Below are 21,340 nucleotides of genomic sequence, written 5' to 3' on the forward strand. Positions count from 1 at the left end.
AAAAAAAAAAAAAGTGTTCCTCATCCATTTGTTTCATCCCTTGTAAACTCTCTTTTCAGTTCTTTATTACATTTTTAATTGGAGTATTTGTTTTCTTGATGTTCCATATTTTTGTTCTTTATATATTTTAGATATATCCTCTATCATTGATATAATTAATAAATATTTTATTCTATATCTTCTCTATCAGATACACATTGCCATTCAATAAACTGGTGCTTTGCTTAAAAAAAAAAAAAAAATAAAGCTGTATGCAATGCCCAAAAAAAAAAAAAAAAATAAGTAACATTGTACAGACAGAGCAGGTTATCTTTAGAAAAACATATGTAAGTACATCTATGCATGTAATAACAACTAGTGAAAAGTGAAAGCAATGAATTTGAAAGAAAACAAATGGGTACAAGGATGGGTTTGTGGGAGGAAAGTGAAGGGAGAAATGTAAGTATATTATGATCTGAAAAACAAAATGTAGGTTAAGCAAACAAACTGGATACACAGTAGGATAGCTGTTTAAGTCTTAAGTGAATTCAATGTATGTTATTAACTCTTGCTGTGAGGTCCAGAAAAACACAAGGCTCTTAAAATATAAGAGAAATTTTTATCATAATGCATTTCTATAACCTGAAATAATAAGGAACAGTGTTTACAGAAATGATGAGGTTTGTGAAGGATTGAAAAGAAGAAAGTGTAAGTTATTCAGGGACCAAAAACAGCTGCAAAGAAAGTGTTCCTTCTCAGTTTCTCATGATTCCCATCTATTTAGAGCAAAGGGACCCAGGCCAAATAAGTGGAAGTAATTTATCTAATATTAGTGAATATATGGATGAAGAATATAGAAAGTAACAAGCGTGATGTGAGATTATTTCAAATATCAGTTTCATCAAATGCAAAGTAGATCAAACCACTGAAACTTTTTTTTTTTATTTATTAGAAAGCAATAACCAATCGTCAAGTACAGGAAGTACTCATCCCCTTTTAAATGCATGGAAAACACTGGCTCCTCTCTGTCCTTTGGGTTATTATCTTCCTCAAGAAAAAGTGAAGCAACAAAACACAACTTGATACACCTCATCTTAAAATTGGAAATATCATATGAAAATGACTCTTGGAACAGTTTTGAGTTGCTTTTGTGATTCTACTCTCAAAATTTTGCTATCGTATTTCTACACCAAAATTTTACCCACATTATATCTCCAGACTGATATCTAGAATATTTTCGTTTGCTTTATGCTCTTTTGAGGTGATTGCTTGATATTGTAAACAAGAAAGATTTGTTAAAAAAGAAATAGAAAAACAAAACAAAACAAAATCCCTGCATGTAAAAGTAGCAAAAACAAAACACAACACAAAAATAGAAACAAAAACAAACAAACAAAAACCACGCTGGCTTCCCTGGCAGGGCACAGAACACCTGGCAAGATTTGTGCCTGAGACAGAAGCCAAGTTAAGCAGACAGAACTCCAGTCATCCTGGTCAACACAGTTGAATGAGCAAGCTTATCAATAATTCAGTTTTACCTTCTTCACGAGCAATATCTTTTAAAAAATGCTTCCTTTGTCCTTTTTGAAACATGTTACCAGCATCTTTGAAGTTAGTTGTCTGCATGGCAACCAGATACCTTACAAAGCAAGCAAACAAGCACAGAGAAATGCCAGATAAAAGCAAATCAGATTTTCGTGAAGGTTAAGGTGAAAAAGATATACCTAAATAACTCTCTTTGCCTTTTAAATTAAATCCCAGATAAAACAAGTAAAAATATACACCTTTGTGGAGAGAGTGAAATACAGAGATTTTAATATGAAAAGCCAGCATAATTTTTACTTATCTTTTATGCATGCTTTAGGCTATAAATTCATATGGCTTTATCTATGATTTAAAAAATTCATGACTCAATTTTGAAGAGACTGAATAGCTAGTATCTATAAAATGATACTCATCACTGTTCAGAGATATTTTTATAACATTTTGATCCCAAATCTAAAGTAAGGGAATCTTACTTCTTAATTCCATAATTTTGTTTGTCTCTGTGATACTTTGATGTTGGGCTTTCTGTCAAAATTTCATAAAAATACTTCTCAATGCTTTTCAGAATAGCATTAGAGTCATAAAATACAAAGCATAGAGAACATGCACTAGCTAACAGGAATAAAGAAGTGAAGGAAGAGTTCATAGAATAGATTCAGAGTGACAGTTGGCGAATGACAGAATTATGAAAGGGAGGTATCTCTTCAGTGTTGGTGTTTACGAGTAGTCAACAAGCCACTTTGTATCTGCTCCCAACAGCCAACTGTGGGGACTCTTGTGTGGTAGCAAAGGGTTACCAGGCCTGTGTAATGGTTATCTTTTACCTTATGAAAATTGAGAAATACTCAGGAGTTTTGAAGTGCAGAATTACCCAGACTGACTCACGGTTTAATCTAGGCACTCAGCAATTATTAAATGGAATGGAGCTGAATTGGTTTTAAGAAAAATAGCCATCCCTGTTGCAAGTTCAGTAACTTGTCACAAAAATATAACTATATATTTTTATATAGTGCTATATAACAAAAATCAATGAGATTCTTCTATACTGTTTTGAAACTTACCAAACAATCGTTCAAGTACCAGATATAATTTAAATTGCAAATTAAAAAATTGCCAAAGAAGAATTTTATAAAGAAAAATATAAGATGTTAAATACATTTGTAATATATGAAATTATTAATATTTAAAACATGCAAAGAATTTCTAATTTGGATATAGACACAATGATATTTTAAAAGAGATATACTAATAACCAACTACTAGCAAAATGTATAAACATGATAAAGTAAGCTAAATGGCAATTTTTTAAAGAAATTTTCAGTTGCCCCATAAAATATTTAAAATTAAGCTTTTCTTCACACTTATCCCCTTATATACTTGCATGAAACCCTAAGATCAACAATATCTCCAACTGCTGATAAGTATTAATTAAAAAATGTATCTTCCAAAGATATAAATGGTGTAGCTCCAATGGAGGAGACTAAATATCATATATTCAGCCAGCATTGTTACAGATATTTTCACATAATAATCAGAATGTGAAAGGGCAAAACCACATCAGTTTGGTGACAATTGAAGGAAGAGACAAAGAATCAGGAACAAATCACTAGGGTTGAGGGGAAGGGAGTGAATTGAACCTTTAAAATGTTTCCAGTGAAGGAGATGAAGTAGTTTATGCACCTAAACTAGCAATAACCACAACAATCTCAAATGTATACAGAACGATAAAATTTCAAGAGTCACTATTTTCTTTCCACAAATAATTGTTTCAACTATATTTTTATATAAAAAGTGATATACTTTCAAACTAATTATATTCTTCATAGAAGTATTAAATTGTCCATGGCAGGCCCTATGGGAGGACCTATTGTGTGTTTCTCTCTGATTGTCATACTATCTCCAACCTTGGTCTGAGAAATGAAACTTGTTATTGCAGAAGACTATGCTTAAGGCAGGGCACATTTCTGATGCACATGCTGATTGTAAGTGACAGTGAGTGTCACTCAGTCATTGATGGGCATCTATGTCCACCATCACTCTCAACCTCGGTCTCAAAAGCACAGAGAAAAATGGGTAGAAGGGAATATAGGTATAGAGGTTGTGAGAGGGTAGTGTAAAATGCTGTGCATGTGACATTATTGTTGCTTGTATGATCTCGCAATGGTTCTGGTTATCTATGAAGACCTGCATAAGATCATTCCAGTTGAAAATTCCAGCCTGAGTAGAGGAGTTGTTTCTAGTGAGCTTTTTGCCATTGTTGGTTCCTGGGAGATCAAGAATCACTTTTCTTTAGAAGTGTGGCAATGGGAGGTTCCCCAAAACCTAGTGGAACATCCTATTCAAATGATCTTACACATAGAACTAATTAGACTTAGCGTTTTAAACAAATAAAAAAAAAAAAAGACGGTTTTGGTGTTTGGGACAGTTTTGTACTATTTCTAAGGCATAAATGGAGGGAGAACTTGAGGGCTAAATAAGATCAAGATATGGTGGTGTATACATTGTGCAGTTTTAGGAAATTTTCAAATCCCCATGAAAGGAGTTCCGTAGATAAAGTTTGGAGCTAAGACAAAAGGATGGACTATCCAGAGACTACCCCACCCAGGGGATCCATCAAATCATCAGCTACCAAACCCAGACACTATTGCATATGCCAGCAAGGTTTTGCTGAAGGGACCCTGAAATAGCTGTCTCTTGTGAGGCTATGCCAATGCCTAGCAAACACAGAAGAGGACGCTCACAGTCAGCTATTGGATGGAATATAGGGCCCCCAATGGAGGAGCTAGAGAAAGTACCCAAGGAGCTGAAGGGGTCTGGAACCCTATAGGTGAAATAACAATATGAACTAACCAGTACCCCCAGAGCTTGTGTCTCTAGTTGCATATGTAGCAGAAGATGGCCTATTCATCCATCATTGGAAAGAGAGGCCCCTTGGTCTTGCAAACTTTATATGCCCCAGTACAAGGGAGTGCCAGGGCCAAGAAGTGGGAGTGGGTGTGTAGGTGAACAGGGCAGGGAGTGGGGGATTAGGGAACTTTCAGGATAGCATTTGAAATGTAAATAAAGAAAATATCTAATTTTTTAAAAGGTGAAAAAAAGTAAAGGAAAATAAAAGCAAACACGTCCATGCTTACCACTTAACACTTAGTTTACCTTCTGTACTTTTATATAGTCCAGGGCCTCAAACTAGAAAATTGTGTTGACCACAATGGACTCCATCCTTATATATCAATTAATGAGCAAGAACATCCCAAACAGACATGCTCACAGGCCAATGTTGTCCAGACAAGTCCTCATCAAGACTTTCTTCTCAAGTCATTTTAGGTTAAATCTGGTTAAATATTAAACCTAAGGAACACACATGTTAAGTCATAATTTTAGAAAAAGTATTCAATGAATTGGTATTAGAAAAATAAATGAACAGATATATACACCACATGCATGCCTATGGTGCAATGGATCAGTTGGAACTATAATTACAGACAGTTGTGAACTGCCATAGATGCTGAGAGTTGATCCCAAGGTACTAAAAAGGAGCAGCCAGTGCTCTTAAGCATTGAGCCATCTCTTCAGCCACAGGCAATGGGGACACTCACCTTTAATCCCAGCAATCAGAAAGCAGACGTAGGAGTATCTTTTTGATTGATGTCAGCCTGGTCTACAGAGCTAGTTACAGAACCTCCAAGGCAAAACAAAAGAAAATAAAGAACCAAAAAATAAAAAAAATAAAAAAAAAAAACAAGAAAAAAACCTAAAAGCCTAAAATTCACAAGCAAGCAAACAAACAAACAAACAACAGCCCAAAACCCAATCAACCAAACAAATGAAAACCACCTATCTAGGGAGGGGGAAGAAACAACAAGAAGAAAAAAAATAAAAGATAAAACTACATAACAATGAAACTTCACAGAGAAACTTGTAGCATGATGAGTATGTGGAAAGATAATAGAAAATAAAAATAATCAGTTTGCAAAACTACATGATGTGTGGAGAAGAATGTCTACAGCTACTAAATGGGCCCTGTGAGTATTTTTGGTTCTGCTCAGAAATTTCCAAGGGTCTTTTCTGTTTCCTTTTGGATTTTGTTTTGAGAAATTTTCTCACTAGGGAATCCACTTTGGCTTCTGGCTCATTATGTAGCCCAGAATAACCTGGACTTAGACTCTTCCTTCTCAGTGTGCTAAGTGCTAATGAAGGATGCAATTTAGCTATCAGATATACATAAGCCCAGTTGCTGGCTGCTTGAAGATTACTTCTTGTGTGAAAGCCCAAAGTCTTTTCACATATGTACCTTTATATTATAAGGCAAAGGTTAGGTACAGAAGGTCTTTACCTTTCACTTTGCTCCACTGTAAAAGTTTGCTATGACTCATTGCAATATTCACAAACATTGCAAAAATAAGTGCTATTCTCTGTGATACTGTGCATCCCATAAGAGCGTGACTCAGGGACAAGTAAATGACTCAATGATTGTATCATGGTTGTATGCAACTATGAGAAACAGAAATTGAATTGAGTCCTCAGAACCTAAGAAAAGCCAGGCAGGTGTGATGTCCTCACCAGCAATCCTAGCTCTCTAGTTGTTGAGAGCTGGTTGTATACCTAGACCAGTAGTGTCAGAAAGGTACAGGAAAAGATAGAAATTTCAAAATAAAAAGGAGTGTTCAAAAATGCATCTAACCTTAATTTCCAGTCTTCACAAGCAAGGGCACCTACATACACATGTGCCCACACACATGTTCACCTGCATATATGCAAATATGAGTCACATACAAATACACAAATATAAAAGAAATAAAATCACATTAAAAAATTTAAGGCCATGCATTTCTTCTCGTTCACACAAAAGAAAGCCTTCAAGACACTTTAATCCTTATAGGACATGGACTGCATACACTTCGACCCTTTGTGTGACCACTGGTAATGTTGCAGTGGAGAAGCTACAGGACATGGACTGCATACACTTCGACCCTTTGTGTGACCACTGGTAATATTGCAGTGGAGAAGCTACAGTTTCTCCACGACCTGTGGTGATTGAGTGGTACAGGTTGTAGTTTAGCTACATGAAGGAAAACCACTTTCAACCTAAGCTCCCGATCAAGACCGTTTAGAAAGTTTCTCCATAAAATACAACTGATGGCTGTGATTTCCAGTAGCATAAAAATAGTTTGATTTCAGGTTTGAAATGCTACTCAAGTGATTCTCTTGGAGGATTTAATATTGATTTAGCCTGAAGTGGTTGCTATTCTGAACATTGTTTTATTAAAACGGAATGCTTCCCCTGTCAGACTCAATAATTTTAATCAAAACTTTTATTCTTCCTAATCATATATGTGTGTATATGAATGTATGTGTATACTTTTGAAAACTAGAAGTTTTAGCACATAAAATAGCAACAGTAATATGTTCAGAAATTCCCTCTACTTAGGACATTATATTGTTAAGAAAGAGGCATTAAATATTAATGACAAATTATATAAAGTCTATTTTTAAAAACACCATTCATTTCACAAGTGAGGTTTGCTTCAACTTAAATTAGATGATATCACAACAATTTATTTCAGAATCTTCTAGAAACACTTTCACAGTATTCAGTGATAAGAAAGAGAAACAATTACCTGTCATGGAAAGTAGGACTGTGATGGTGAGTCTAGCCAAATCACTGACTAGAGCACAACATATTAAAACAAGAGAAACAATAAAAATAAAATGAAATCTAAATAACTAATGGTTAAACAAATATATCAATACATTCATAAATAAAAATATTTGGTATTTGAAGCACATTTCAAAAATACTTTCAAAAATCTTTCTGAAATTAGACTTCCCAAAGAAAACATATTTTGAAAGTATAGATTTTAACATGGACTTTGACAGCATCAAGTACAATATATCGTATAAAATTGTATAAAAGCATACAATACATGTAAAGCCACTACCTGTATTATACACTCTGATTTACAGGTAATGACAAATGCCTAACAATCAGCACTTGGGACTCCAAGTTCACAAGATCATTGTTTGAAGGTAATTTCATGAGTGTAGTGAGTTCCATGCACAGCTTAGATTTGTAGGTATATACCATCTCAAAAAATAACAAATAAATAGAAAGAGAAAAAGGCTATCAATTGTGGATGGTGGAAGTCAGAAGGACTGGATAGATAGAAGTAGAATAGTTACATTCAATGTAAAACAATTAAAATAATTAGAAGAAAACTTAAGCAATTGAGAATGTCACTTTGACTTCATTTTATTATTTCCTTTTTGGGATACAATGTTAGCTTAAGGGCACAATCCTAAAACCAAGGATTATTGGGGATTTTTTATTTTTGTAACAAAGCAATACCATTTCATAGCTGATGGTTTTCTGACAGTTGTGTGGGGCTACTTCATAGTAATTCTAACATGTAGGTTTCATTAAGGCTACTTCAGACTTATTGATGCTTAGAAATTTTAATTACTTCTCCTTAATGGAAAAAATGCTAGAAATGAAAAATGGAAAAGTTCTCTTGACTGCTGACTTCATGTTTCCTTGACCTTAAACTTCAAAAAATATGAGTGTGGTATGTGCCTGTTTATATGAGTGGTATATATGTGCATACATGTTCATGTGTGTACCTATGTATGGGATGCACGGGGAGCTCAATCGACAATGTTGGGTACTTTTCTCAGTTACCTTCCTCATCAATTTTTGAGGCAGAGTCTTTCAAAAATTGAAATTAGAGCTTACTTGGCACACATATGGAAGAGCATTGTGATTAACTAATATAGGTGGATAGCCCTACTCACTGCTGGTGGTGCAGTTCCCTGGACTGAACTCTAAGTCCATGAAAATGGAGTTGAGGACAAACACCCATCTCTTGCTGCTTTATGACTCCAGGAGCAATCAGACAAGATGCAGCAAAATTCCTGCCACCCTGCCTTGCCCACCATAATGAAGCTGACTTCTGAACTTACCTCAGTCAGGATGTTTTCATAGTTTAACAGGAAAGTACTCATCTTCACTTTCTGATTCTTTCATTACTTTTCATTTTCTTTATTCAATTGATTTCTGGTGAAATCAGATGGCCTATTCCAGCAGGCACGGGATGTATTAGGTTCTCTTAGCTAAAGATGTAGGGAAGTATGGTTGTGGTAATTATCCGGATGGGGAGATTTCAGTGAAATCTGTTTTCCGGGATTAGATTCCAGTTACATGTCTCTGTTAACTCTCAGTAGGACATGTGTTCATCATGAGAACAGACTCATTAGTAAACACAATGGCCATCTTTCTAAAAGCTCTCCCATCTGGGCCTGCATGGAATAAGGGCTTGAGAGAGTGTTACTGGTTCTTTTTTAGACAAGAAAATGCTGACGTCTGTATGTATGATGTAGATGGTCTTTGTGTGCTTAGAAATGTATTAGCACTTTTGATTCATTCACCATCAAAGAACAACCTGCAATAGGTAGTCTGAGGTACCTTCAACTGGGCTGCTATTTTGTGTAGAAAAGCATTTTTATGTCTAAATTATCACACAGTGAGTTTTGACCACAGCATCAAGTCTGACTTATAGAATTATGGGTCTATTCTCCATATATTCATTACAAATATCTACTTCCTCATTTTCTTCTTAAAGTACTCATAGAAAAGAAACCTATCTTCTATATTCAGGGCAAAAGGGACAAATTCATAATCAGGACACCAAGAGTTTATATCTCTGTCACAATATGCTGATGTCATGTTTTAGACAATTTCTCTACTTGACATAACCTTGAAACATTTCAGCCTTTGCAATAAGAGAGATAAGAGAGTCAGCTCTGAGATTCATGGGAGAGCATTAGTGAGGAATATATCCTTCCAGAAAAGTTGATTGGTTGGTAGAATTCCATGTGTATAGCTTGTTGTGCTGTGGGGCAGTCACCATTCCTCTTTCTTCCTGTGATATCATCAGCTCCTATCATGGTTATCTCAATATCACCATCTAAATGTTATCATAGTGTGCTTGGTATCTCTTCTGCTACACTTTTTATGATTTTACCATTACATGAAAGTTTTTTTTTTAATTGCATTACCTTTAGTTTTTTGAAAACATTCATAGGGACTGAAGATGCTCCTTGCAGGTAGAGTGCTAATCTCATCTTCCATAGGCCTAGACTCCAATTGTCTTACAAGACTATCACCACTACCAACAATAGAAAAGTGTAGTTGTAGATAAGTATAGCACCTCTAGGCTGTAATCCCAACACTTGTGACACTAAGGTAGGTTTACCATGACTTCCATGCTAAGATGAACTACATTGTGAGTTCTGAGATAGCCTGCACTAGAAAGTGATACTGTCTCTCATTGGATCAAAAGTAAAATGATTGAGAGAAAATGAAATGAAAAGGAAAATAGAAATAATATTTTGAGCTTACTGGGCTCCTCAGAATCTTGAAACCGGACTCCAGGTAAATATCTGAAGATGTTTTCTGGCAGATACTCATCGTCACTTCATCTATTCTCCTATCTGGCTGTAAGAATTGGATTTTAGGATTAATTTATATCTTGATTTTTTTTTACTGTAATAACACATCATCCCTACATTTGGATACATTCATCTGTCTTGTTCTTCTGATGTCTGTTCTTTAATTTCATTATATTGCTCTATTCCAGTGCTTTCCAACTTGTCTACAGTTTTAACATTTTCTACAGATTTTATAAACTTCATGGATGGCTTTTCTTTTTATTATCATCTTGATATGTCATACTTACATACAGATATTCATAATTTAAAATGTAGAAAAATAACATTTGGATCAGTATTATGGGCATCTCCATTATTCTTTCTCAGTATGATATGCAATAATTTTTTTAAATTTTTCAAATGCTTTGCCATGTGGCTAAAAATTATACTCAGATCAGATATATAAAATATATCATTTATAGATGTAGAACACAAAACAAGTTTCAATTTCAGACCAACTGCATTTAAATACCAATTTGAAATTCAGTGAGTGAATGTTTCCAGGACAAAAATCTAAACATTCTTGCCACAGTTGTCTCACTTATTAAATAGATGCTCATAATAATGTCACTCTAGTAGATTATTTTAGGCATTTAATGACACCAGCTTTGTGACAACTGTTTAGAATATTGAACAATATGTAGGGAATCCTTGGTTAGTGTTAACAGCAGCCAGCACACTGTGTTCACACACACTGTTGATCTGTACTCTTCCCCAATAGATTGTACAATTGTGCCTAATGGCTTTGTGTGAGTTTTGAATGTTTGTTCATACTGTTAAGTAACAGTTTTGTTTTATAGCCTGGAGCTTTAGCAGGTTTATATGAAGTTGTATATCCATGGCGAGTGAGCCCTGGGAGCATATGGCTCCTAATTAGGTTTGATAATGATAAAGGATGACTGTTTAAGAGGTCAGTTTGCACCCCCTGGAGGTTATGCTACTTCATAAACACAGAAAAACATAACTGAGACACAGCAGTCAGCTACGGTGCAGCAAAGATGGCCTGTTACTGCTATTAGTATCTAACATGCTGGCATTGCTCCTAAGCCACAGTTGTAGAACAGTCTCAATGATTCCATCACTGACAACACAGTGAAATATTGATACAGTAATTAGTTTTCTGCACCATATGTTCTGAATTTTGCATATAGTTATTATGCAGCCAGGATTCCTGGGCAGATGATTAGGAGAGCAGAAATATCAGCATGATGTGATGTTCTTGCTGAATGAGCTGTAGCCTTCTCTAACATGAACCAAAGAGAGGTTTCCGACAGCACTAGTAGTCATCATTGATGTAATAGATGGGTTCACAAAAAGAAGATACAAACTTGGCAAAAAAAAAAAAAAAAAAAAAGAACAACCTTTAATCTTTTCTATTCTCCCTTTAATTCTCCGTCTTATCTTCAGCTTGTCTGATGGCTGTTTTGTGATGGGTAGTACCATCAACTACCTACACTATAGCACGGTTACTGAGTATATATAAAGGATAGCCATAAATCATTCTTGCCACCTGCTTATCAGAAAGGATTTTAAATTTTACTACTAGTTGATGGCATAGTTGTGTGAAAGATTACAAAATATCATAGATCCTTAGAGTTGATTTTTTTTCTATATCCACACTTTTTGTTCCGTATCTCTTGGCTGTCCCATAGGATGTCAAGAGCTAAAGAAGTCTCCCAAGCTAGCAGATCCCATGGCATCACTCCCAAGAGAGAGCAAAGAAGTGAACTGTGTAGGCCAAGTGGACTGTGAAACCTGACAGAAGGATTGGTAAGATTGAGTTGACCCAAACCCTGTGGCTCAGAATTGAGTATGGCAGGCATGAATCCAGCTCCCTGTCAATCTCTACCTGCTTTGGAGCAGTAACCAAGACGGCCCCCTGAGAAGACCATGACAATCACAGTCATGTAGCATAAAAACATAGAGTTTCCCATGCTAGTGAGGTGCCTAGATAGGCCCCGAGTGTTTCTGCCACTGAGTTTCCCTTCTTGGACCTTCCTCCCTGCAAAAGGTATTTAACTCCTCCTGGTTTACCCTAAATAAGGTGTGTTCATTGACATTTGCCATCAAATAAAGCAGTCTGGACAAGTAAGGACCCTCTCTTCCTCAAGTATGGGGGTGGGGGGAGCTTCATCTTTATTTTATTTTATTTTATTCGTTTTTCGAGACAGGGTTTCTCTGTGTAGCCCTGGCTGTCCTGGAACTCACTCTGTAGTCCAGGCTGGCCTCAAACTCAGAAATCCAGAAATCCGCCTGACTCTGCCTCCCATGTGCTGGGATTAAAAGGGAGAGCCACCTTGCCTGGCAGGAGCTTCATCTTAAAGAACCTTGCCTAACTATCCAGAGAAGGCCTGTCTCTCTCAGCCCTTCCTTACCCTAGGCATTCACTAGGAACCAAACCAGATTCACCCATGTCCCAGGTTCACCAATGTCCCAGGTTCTGCTTTTCCCTTCCTGCCTATGTTGACCTGAGGGTAAGGGCTGATTAGGGATTTGTTCCCAACTCCCAGAGGTATACCTGTGGTGTCTGGATACCCAGGAGACAGAACCACACAGTCATTCCAGACTCTGCCATTTTCCTCTTGGAGAAAACACAAACTAAGGACTCCCATTAAGGACTGTGTTCTGTTTCCCTTGAAGTGCTGGAAGCAATTCAGACACCTCAGAGGTGAGGCAGGCAGGAAGTTCAGCAGTAGACCACACAAACTTAGGAACTATTTAGCAAAAGAAGAGAGATGACATTTAAACAAGTGAGGGAAAGTACATTTCTTTTTCTATCTTAAGCATCTCCAGTATTAAAATCTTTTGCACCAATCATTACTGGGGGTTCAATAGCAGTCTATTATAATCTAGAAAAATGCCAAAATTACACTGGGGTTGACTTGTCTTTTTTTCTATGTAAGAAATATTAAATGAGACCATATTTCAGAGTTAAAATGTTAATGCTATTTAATTTATGATAGGAAGCATTTCCCTGGCCATCACTGCTTTGAAGAAGACTCAGTACTCAATGTAGGTCTTAAGTTTATGAATTTTGTGTGACCATCCATGGTTTGTTTTTCATAATTTACTAATACTCTCATATAAAGAATTCATAAATAAAAATACTATGCAGAAATTAGCAGACTCCATCCATATCTTCATATTACTCTGAAATTCTAAAGTTATGATATATTTATTCATATCAATATATTATGCAATTATTATAGACACCTAAATTCTATTTAGAGGAATGATGGGTGAGGAGAGGAAGTTTTAACAGGTAGTATTCTGGGCTGGAGAGGGGGGAAGACAGAGAAGAGTAAACCACAGGTGATATTTCTCCAGAGGGACACCTAGGGATTAGTGAGTCTATTTCTGTCATGCTTCATCCTGGAACTTCTGTGGCTGCTTCTCCACAAACACACAATTTGCTTACAATCAGGACTCAGAGAATGTCCTGTCATATTTTTATCCTACATGGAGAGGTTCAGGTTGAAAAGAAAACATGTTACTGGTTTCCCTCCTAGAATAATTTGATGCACAAATAAAATAAATAAACAAAAAAAGCAAACAAATAATCAAAACTAACCAACCAACCAACCAAAAAAGCAAGCTTACCATCCTCAAACAATGCTCATTTATTACCTAGCAGTTTCCGTGGGTTAGAGAACCTACTACATCTAGTCGGGATCTCACCTGGTTCTGTTTAGGAGGTGGCTGGTGCTGTGAACTGATAAGAGGCTCAACACGTTTCCATCTTTCCTTAGGACATCAAAAGGAATTATTCTCCTCTGGGAATAATATTCATGTTGACATATTATTTTAAAGCCATTTTAAAATGACATTTTTAAAGTCATATAAAGACATATGAAATGACATTTAAAGTCATATTAAAATCAGGAAGAGGACAGAGAACAGATACAATTTGCAATGGAGAATATTTCACTATGTAATATGAACACAGAAGTGACATCTTATTACTTTATCCCTAGTTTGGTACCAGACTTCACTCTGAGGGAGAGTTGAGACTACAAAGAGCTGCACTGGGGAGTGGACAATGCATAGGCATTATTCCATGACAGCTTTCTAAGATGAAAGAATCTGAGAAGAATTCTGAGAAGGAATACCTATGAAGTAATGGAACACACATCCTTATGGAGAGTGGATTTGAGATGTAGTGGACAAAGCTGAAAGGAGAAGCATTAAATGATGGTCATTACAATTAGAATACCTAAAGAAGACAGACATACAGCTAACAATACATAAATTGTTCAGCACGTCTGAATGTATTTGGGGATATATATGTACATACATATGTGTAGGCAACAGCAATAAATAAAAAGGAGCAAAGAGTTGTACAAAGGAGAGTATGGAGAGAAGAAATGAATGAGTAAGTAATGTAACTAAATCATAATATTAAACTTAAAGAAATAATTAAAAATAAAAGAAAGGATGGATTTAGAAACATGGAAACTAATGTATGTCTGTCCTCATTTTCTAAAAAGACATACTCACCCCTGATGTGATGGTGTTTGGCAGTGGATTCGCTGATGTGACAGTGTTCTGCAGATGATTCTTTAGAAAGGAAGATATGTCATGATCAGAGGAGAAACAAAGAAAAGCTATTCCACTCTGAACCGTGTAAGGGCAAAGCAGGGAGACTGGGTGAAAAGCAGGAGAGAGCTATCTAACGGTACCAAATCTGCCACACCCATGTTCTGGACTTCATGACCCAATGCTCCAGGAAATAAATATCACCAGATTCGTATATTTTTAAGCATGATTTGTCTAATACGTGGGCACATGCCCACTGATACAATCAAATTTAGGTTGAAATGTCATTACTGTTTTTGCATAAACTGGTAAACTGAAGTTTGGCTGTCATTCAATATAAACCTCCAGATGAGAACAATTTAGGGAGTCATCCTTTCTAAAAGTTTTCTTTCTAATTAAGGAAAACTTATGCTTTATAGAACAATTTGCATTGAATATATTTCCCCTACATACATCAAAATGTGAAAGTGAATGAGTAGACTTAATTTCCTTCCAGAAGGCTGGATTCGTTATAGTTTTCAAGGAGATATGTACGCTGCATGTAAAGCTGTTTCATCTGCACAGCTATGTCAACTGCAGATTGTAATGACAACATGACTGCTAAACAAACTATGATGAATTGGAATCAAAGAAAGGGGAACCAGGGCACAGAGGACTGCTCAAGAAGATTTACGGAGATGAACAAGAACAGGACCCTCTCAGAATTAGCGTTTATTTTCAGGATATACAATAATAATTATTTAGGGAAACAACTATCTTTAATAGATGGATTATGTCTAAAATGTAAAGTAGCACATGATTTATATTGCTGCTGACTAGGCCTTATTGGTGTGTGTATCCATTTACGTATTTTTCTTATTTGCACTAAATGAATGCTCACTGCCTTCAAGCTGTGTGAAAGAGTTAGGGGTGAGCACAGAAATGAAAATCATCTTGTTTACAATAACCAGACAGTGGGGCTTGTTAAGACATTCATATAAACAAGAATGTTTTGTGCTCACTTTCTTAAATAAAGGAAACAAACTGTTGACAATAGACATAGAGGCAGTCTGGAAGTTTCTGGTTTAAGTAGACTAATGATGTCTCAATCACATCTGAAGATTTTAGTGAGTTTTATTGGGGAAATCTCAAAATGTTTCTCCTCCTCCTTCTCTTCCTCTTACTTCTCCTTTCCTCCTTTTCCTTCTTCTCCTCCTGCTCCTACTCCTTCTACTCTTCCATCTCCTCTCTCCTTCTTCTTTTGGTTTAAATATGTATGAAGTTGAGGGGTGTGCATGCACACCATGTGTTTCCTCAATCACTCTTTGTTTCATATCTTGAAACAACTCCTTTCACTTAACCTGGACCACAAACATTTGTGTTGTCCAGCAAGATCTGGTGTTCTGCTGGATGTAGACCAGCCCTTCCCGGTTCTGGGTCCGCAGGTACATTTTATGCACTGGCTGGAGATCAGAAATTATGCTGTCATGCATTTGCAGCAAGCACTTTTACCCATACACCATTTAGCCCTATGTTGGAAAAAATAGCTGTCTTTAACTGAACACCTTGGTCATTGTGGAAACTAGGGGATGTAGTGACAATATTTGCATATTGACAAAACATGCATAGCCCATTTCCACACTATACACCTTCATAACAACATGCAAACAGGCACTCACAGCACAGGCTGTCATTTCCTTGTAATTCCTGCTCTAGGGACCCTTTCCTGTTTGTTATATATAGCAAAGTTTGGCAAGATTTTTAAATATATCTACTCATTACTCTCAAGCATGCAAAAAAAATTACATTGAGAAAAATTGATCTCATCATATCCAACTGTATTCTTAGAGTTCATAGGTGATTTCCAGCAAAATATGAAGAAAATCAGTACTTCTTGTGTAAGGTAGCATCCTGCCAGTAACAAACAAAAGGATGATCATGAGTATCTTTATGATCAGCCACTGCCAAGGATTTGAAGTGAGTGGACAGTTTCTAGAAAAACAAGACTGAAACACTGGTTACTGTAGTTTGGAGAAACTGCCACCACATAACCAAAACAGAGAAACCTTTCAAACCAGTGTGCCCCTAGCTAACAAGCAGCAGCACACATCTACACATTTGCCATTGCTCTTGATTCTGGATGCCATATGACTATCAAGCTCCTGCCTACAAGTCTCCATCGTGGTGGGCTGTACCCTTGAACTACAAAGCAGATAAGCTCTTGTCTTTCTTAAATGTTTTTTGTTGGAGTGTTTTATTCAGGGAGAGGAAAAGAAACTGAAACAGTAGAAAACCAACACCAAATCAGCCATTGATGTTTTCACTCAGTTTATAAATGTTCAGCAAAGGGGCTGGAGAGATGGCTCAGTGGTTAGGAGCATTGACTACTCTTCCAGAGGTCCTGAGTTCAATTCTCAGCAACCACAGGGTGGCTCACAACCATCTGTAATGGGATCTGATGCCCCACTCTGTTGTGTCTAAAGACCACTACAGAGTAGTCATATACATAAACTAAATAAATAAATAGATAAACAAGTGTTCAGCAAAGACAAACTGTTCGCCAAGAACTGCTAGAAATCCAGTGCTTAGCAAAACTCAGTCAACCTACAGGGCACAACCAAATCACAGTACCAACATCTAAGGATGTTGGGACAAGTCAACCCAGTAACAGCAATACACTTTGAGGCTGGGTTCTGTATGCTGGGGCTAAGGACAGTCATGCTGGACAAAATGATTGTGATTGCAAGGTCTAGGGAAGGTCTCCAACTCACAGATGAGTGCTGAAAGATAAAACAAACTTCCATAAGCCAAGGGAAATAAGAACTTAAGAGGGAAAGAGGAACCTTCCATTAAAAAGAAAAAGTGAGCACTCTGCAGGTATAAATGAAGGGAGTAGACATATTCAAGAAAACTCGTGTGCTGAGGGGCAGCCAGGGGTCCAAATTGCCAGCCATTCTGACAGAGGTAAGAGGCAGGACATTTTTAAGAACAGAAAGGCACTCAAGAGGAGGAAGGTCTACCATTTATTCTAACACTTCTGATATTTTAAATTCTTAAGACGCAATCTGATCTCAGTCAGTCATGAGGAAAACCCCGAAAACAGAAAAAAGACTATGATACAGCACCACTAACTACTCTGTAGACCTTATCTGGACTTCACCATGTTTAGTAATTTGTGTGTATATGGGGAGTGTTCTGCTCTGTGAAGCTGAACAACGTGCACAGGAACACAGTCACCAACACAGCTGGAACACAGAACCATAATGTACTGGCTAGTTTTGTGTCAACTTGACACAGCTGGAGTTATCACAGAGAAAGGAGCTTTATTGGAGAAATGCCTCCATGAGATCCAGCTGTGGGGCATTTTCTCAATTAGTGATCAATGGGGAGAGACCCCTTGTAGGTAGGACCATCTCTGGGCTGGTAGTCTTGGATTCTATAAGAGAGCAGGCTGAGCAAGCCAGGGGAAGCAAGCCAGTAAGAAGCATCCCTCCATGGTCTCTGCATCAGCTCCTGCTTCCTGACCTACCTGAGTTCCAGTTCTGACTTCCTTGGTGATGAACAGCAATATGGAAATATAAGCTGAATAAACCCTTTCCTCCCCAAACTGCTTCTTGGTCATGATGTTTGTGCAGGAATAGAAATCCTGACTAAGACAAATTAGTACCAGGAGTAGGGTATCCCTGTGACAACCTGACCATGTTTTGGGGAGGACTGTGGAAGGACTTGGAACTTTGGGACAGAAGATCCAATCAGTGTTAAGAGCTCTGTGAGATGTTGTGTAGGAGCTCAGAAGATAATGTTTGAGAACAGTGCAGAAGATGGAGGCCTTGCTTGTGAAATTTCAGAGGGAAAATTAAAGACTCTTTTCAGGGCCATTGTTACNTTGATTGTGAAGATTCTGTGGTTCTGGTTAGCTGGGGCTGAAGAATCACCTGTGATTAGCAAGATACCAGAACTACTAGAGTGAAACCTTTGTATTACTGGGACTATTGATCCTGGTTAGCTGGAGCTAAGAAATTAGCTGTGATTAAGAAGAGACCAGCATCATTGAGATGACATCTTCTGGGAAGTGTTTTCTGAGAGCACAGAGGCTGTGTTCCAGAGATAGCCAAGGTTGTACCTTGTGCTGCAGTGGGACTTGGTAATGTGTAAGAGTCACTCAGATGGTACTGGTTTTGAAGGTATGAAGGGGTCATGCAGAGCAGCTGAGGCTCAGCACTATGAGAGGCCATTGGTGAAGGCGCAGCCTCAGTAGCAATTGATGGCCCAGGACTGAAGCGTTCATGCAAAGGAGTTGAGGCTTAGCATCATGAAGAGAGCCTATATGACGCTATTGCTAAAGCCAAGTTACAGTGGAAGATAGCAGCGTTTTGGAGATGCCAGTACCATGAGATGACCACCAAGAATAGCAGCAGCAGTGGAGTACAGACAGCTGGAGCCTAGAAGACATGTGTGGTGCTACAAAGGGCGTGGCTGGAGAAGTGACCCAAGCCCTTGGAGGAGCCCAGAAGATGGTGAGTTGGATCCCAGACATTGGACATTTGGAGTTTGATTTTTGCTTTTGATTGTGACTGTGCCCTGATGTTTTTCCCTCTTGAAGGAAGTTTTTTAATGAAGCCCACAGTTAAGAGACTTGAATTTTAAAGTATTTTGAATTTTAAAAGATACTGGGTATTTTAAAGGGATTGAACTTTTAATATGTAAAGACTGTGGGACTTTAAAGTTGTTTAGATCTTGGGGATGAATAAGAAACTAAGGGTTGAGTCTTACTAGTGATGTATTTGTGTGTCAAGTTGACAAGGGGTCAATTGTACTGGCTAGCTTTGTGTCAACTTGACACAGCTGGAGCTATCACAGAAAAAGGAGCTTTAGTTGGGGAAATGCCTCCATGAGATCCAGCTGTGGGGCATTTTCTCAAGTAGTGATCAAGGGGGAGAGACCCCTTGTGGGTAGGACCATCTCTGGGCTGGTAGTCTTGGATTCTATAAGAGAGCAGGCTGAGCAAGCCAGGGGAAGCAAGCCAGTAAGAAACATCCCTCCATGGCCTCTGCATCAGCTCCTGCTTCCTGACCTACCTGAGTTCCAGTCCTGAATTCCTTGGTGATGAACAGCAGTATGGAAATATAAGCTGAATAAACCCTTTCCTCCCCAAACTGCTTCTTGGTCATGATGTTTGTGCAGGAATAGGAACCCTGACTAAGACACATACCATCACTCCAGACTCTGTCACTGCACTTTTCTGTCAGATCCTCCCTCTACACACAAACACTGACAACAAAATACTCACTCATTTTCTCATTTTTCTCGTTTCATAAAAGTAAGATAAATAAAATTAAATTCTATGTAGTCGCCTAATATTTGGCTTCCCCCCAACGCACACAGTCGTATTCCTCTGAGATTCATCCAAGTCAGTGCATTTATATTCTACAACCACATTTCTATCCACCTGAGAACATGGGACACCCCAGTTACTGACAATTCCTTCTTGTATTCTGAAGACTCCTTTCGGCTGGTGTTGTAGCTCAGTGGTAAAACTCTTACCTAGCAAATACAACCACCAGCACAGTGGCAGGGGATAGTGGGGTGTGGATGAAAAAGGATTCCTTTGGCTGAAGTGTGCACTGAACCACTAGGCAAAGACATCACTTGGAAATACAGAAGTTAAACAGGATCTACCAATAGCATATTCTAGAAATAACCATAACTTTGTATTCCCCAGAAGTTAAACATGATCTACCAATAGCATATTCTAGAAATAACCATAACCTTGTATTCCCCAGAAGTTAAACAGGATCTACCAATAGCATATTCTAGAAATAACCATAACCTTGATTTTCACTAGGGTACTGCTGGTATGAATTAGGTAGCAGTTCAAATTCCCATAATGCACATTCCACAGCCCACAAGAATCTTATGATCCCATGCATCCATCATGCCAAACTGAGATTCTGTGGCCTAAACTAAGTTGGTGTTGATGGAGATAAGAAAGAAGAGATAGACTTGAGAGATAGGGTAAGATTCAGTAAGTGCCCATAAAGGTGAGGAGGGGATAAGGCAGTATTACACAGTTGATCCTACAGATGATGGTTACAACAGGTAAGCAGTGTAAGAAACCAAACAGGCTTATGGTATCTTTTAGAGGATCATAGTACTACTCAGCTATTAAAAACAATGAATTTATGAAATTCTTAGGCAAATGAATGGATTTGGAGGATATCATCCTGAGTGAGATAACCCAATCACAAAAGAACACACATGGTATGCATTCACTGATAAGTGGATATTAGCCCAGAAATTTAGAATACTCAAGATACAATTTGCAAAACACAAGAAAATCAAGAAGAAAGAAGAGCAATGCATGGATACTTCATTCCTCCTTAGAATAGCAAACAAAATACCCATGGAAGGAGTTACAGAGACAAAGTTTCGAGCTGAGATGAAAGGATGGACTATTCAGAGACTGCCGCATCCGGGGATCCATCCCATAATCAGCCACCAAACGCAGACACTATTGCATATGCTGGCAAGATTTTGCTGAAAGGACCCTGATATAGCTGTCTCTTGGAGGCTATGCCAGTGCCTGGAAAATACAGAAGTAGATGCTCACAGTCAGCTATTGGATAGAACACAGGGCCCCCCCAAAAGAGGAGCTAGAGAAAGTACCCAAGGAGCTGAAGGGGTCTGCAACCCTATAGGTGGAACAACAATTTGAACTAACCAGTACCCCTAGAGCTCGTGTCTCTAGCTGCATATGTAGCAGAAGATGGTCTATTCGGCCATCATTGGGAAGAGAGGCCCCTAGGTCTTGCAAACT

The sequence above is a fragment of the Mus pahari genome, chromosome 15 (assembly GCF_900095145.1).
Source record: "Mus pahari chromosome 15, PAHARI_EIJ_v1.1, whole genome shotgun sequence".
NCBI lineage: Eukaryota > Metazoa > Chordata > Mammalia > Rodentia > Muridae > Mus > Mus pahari.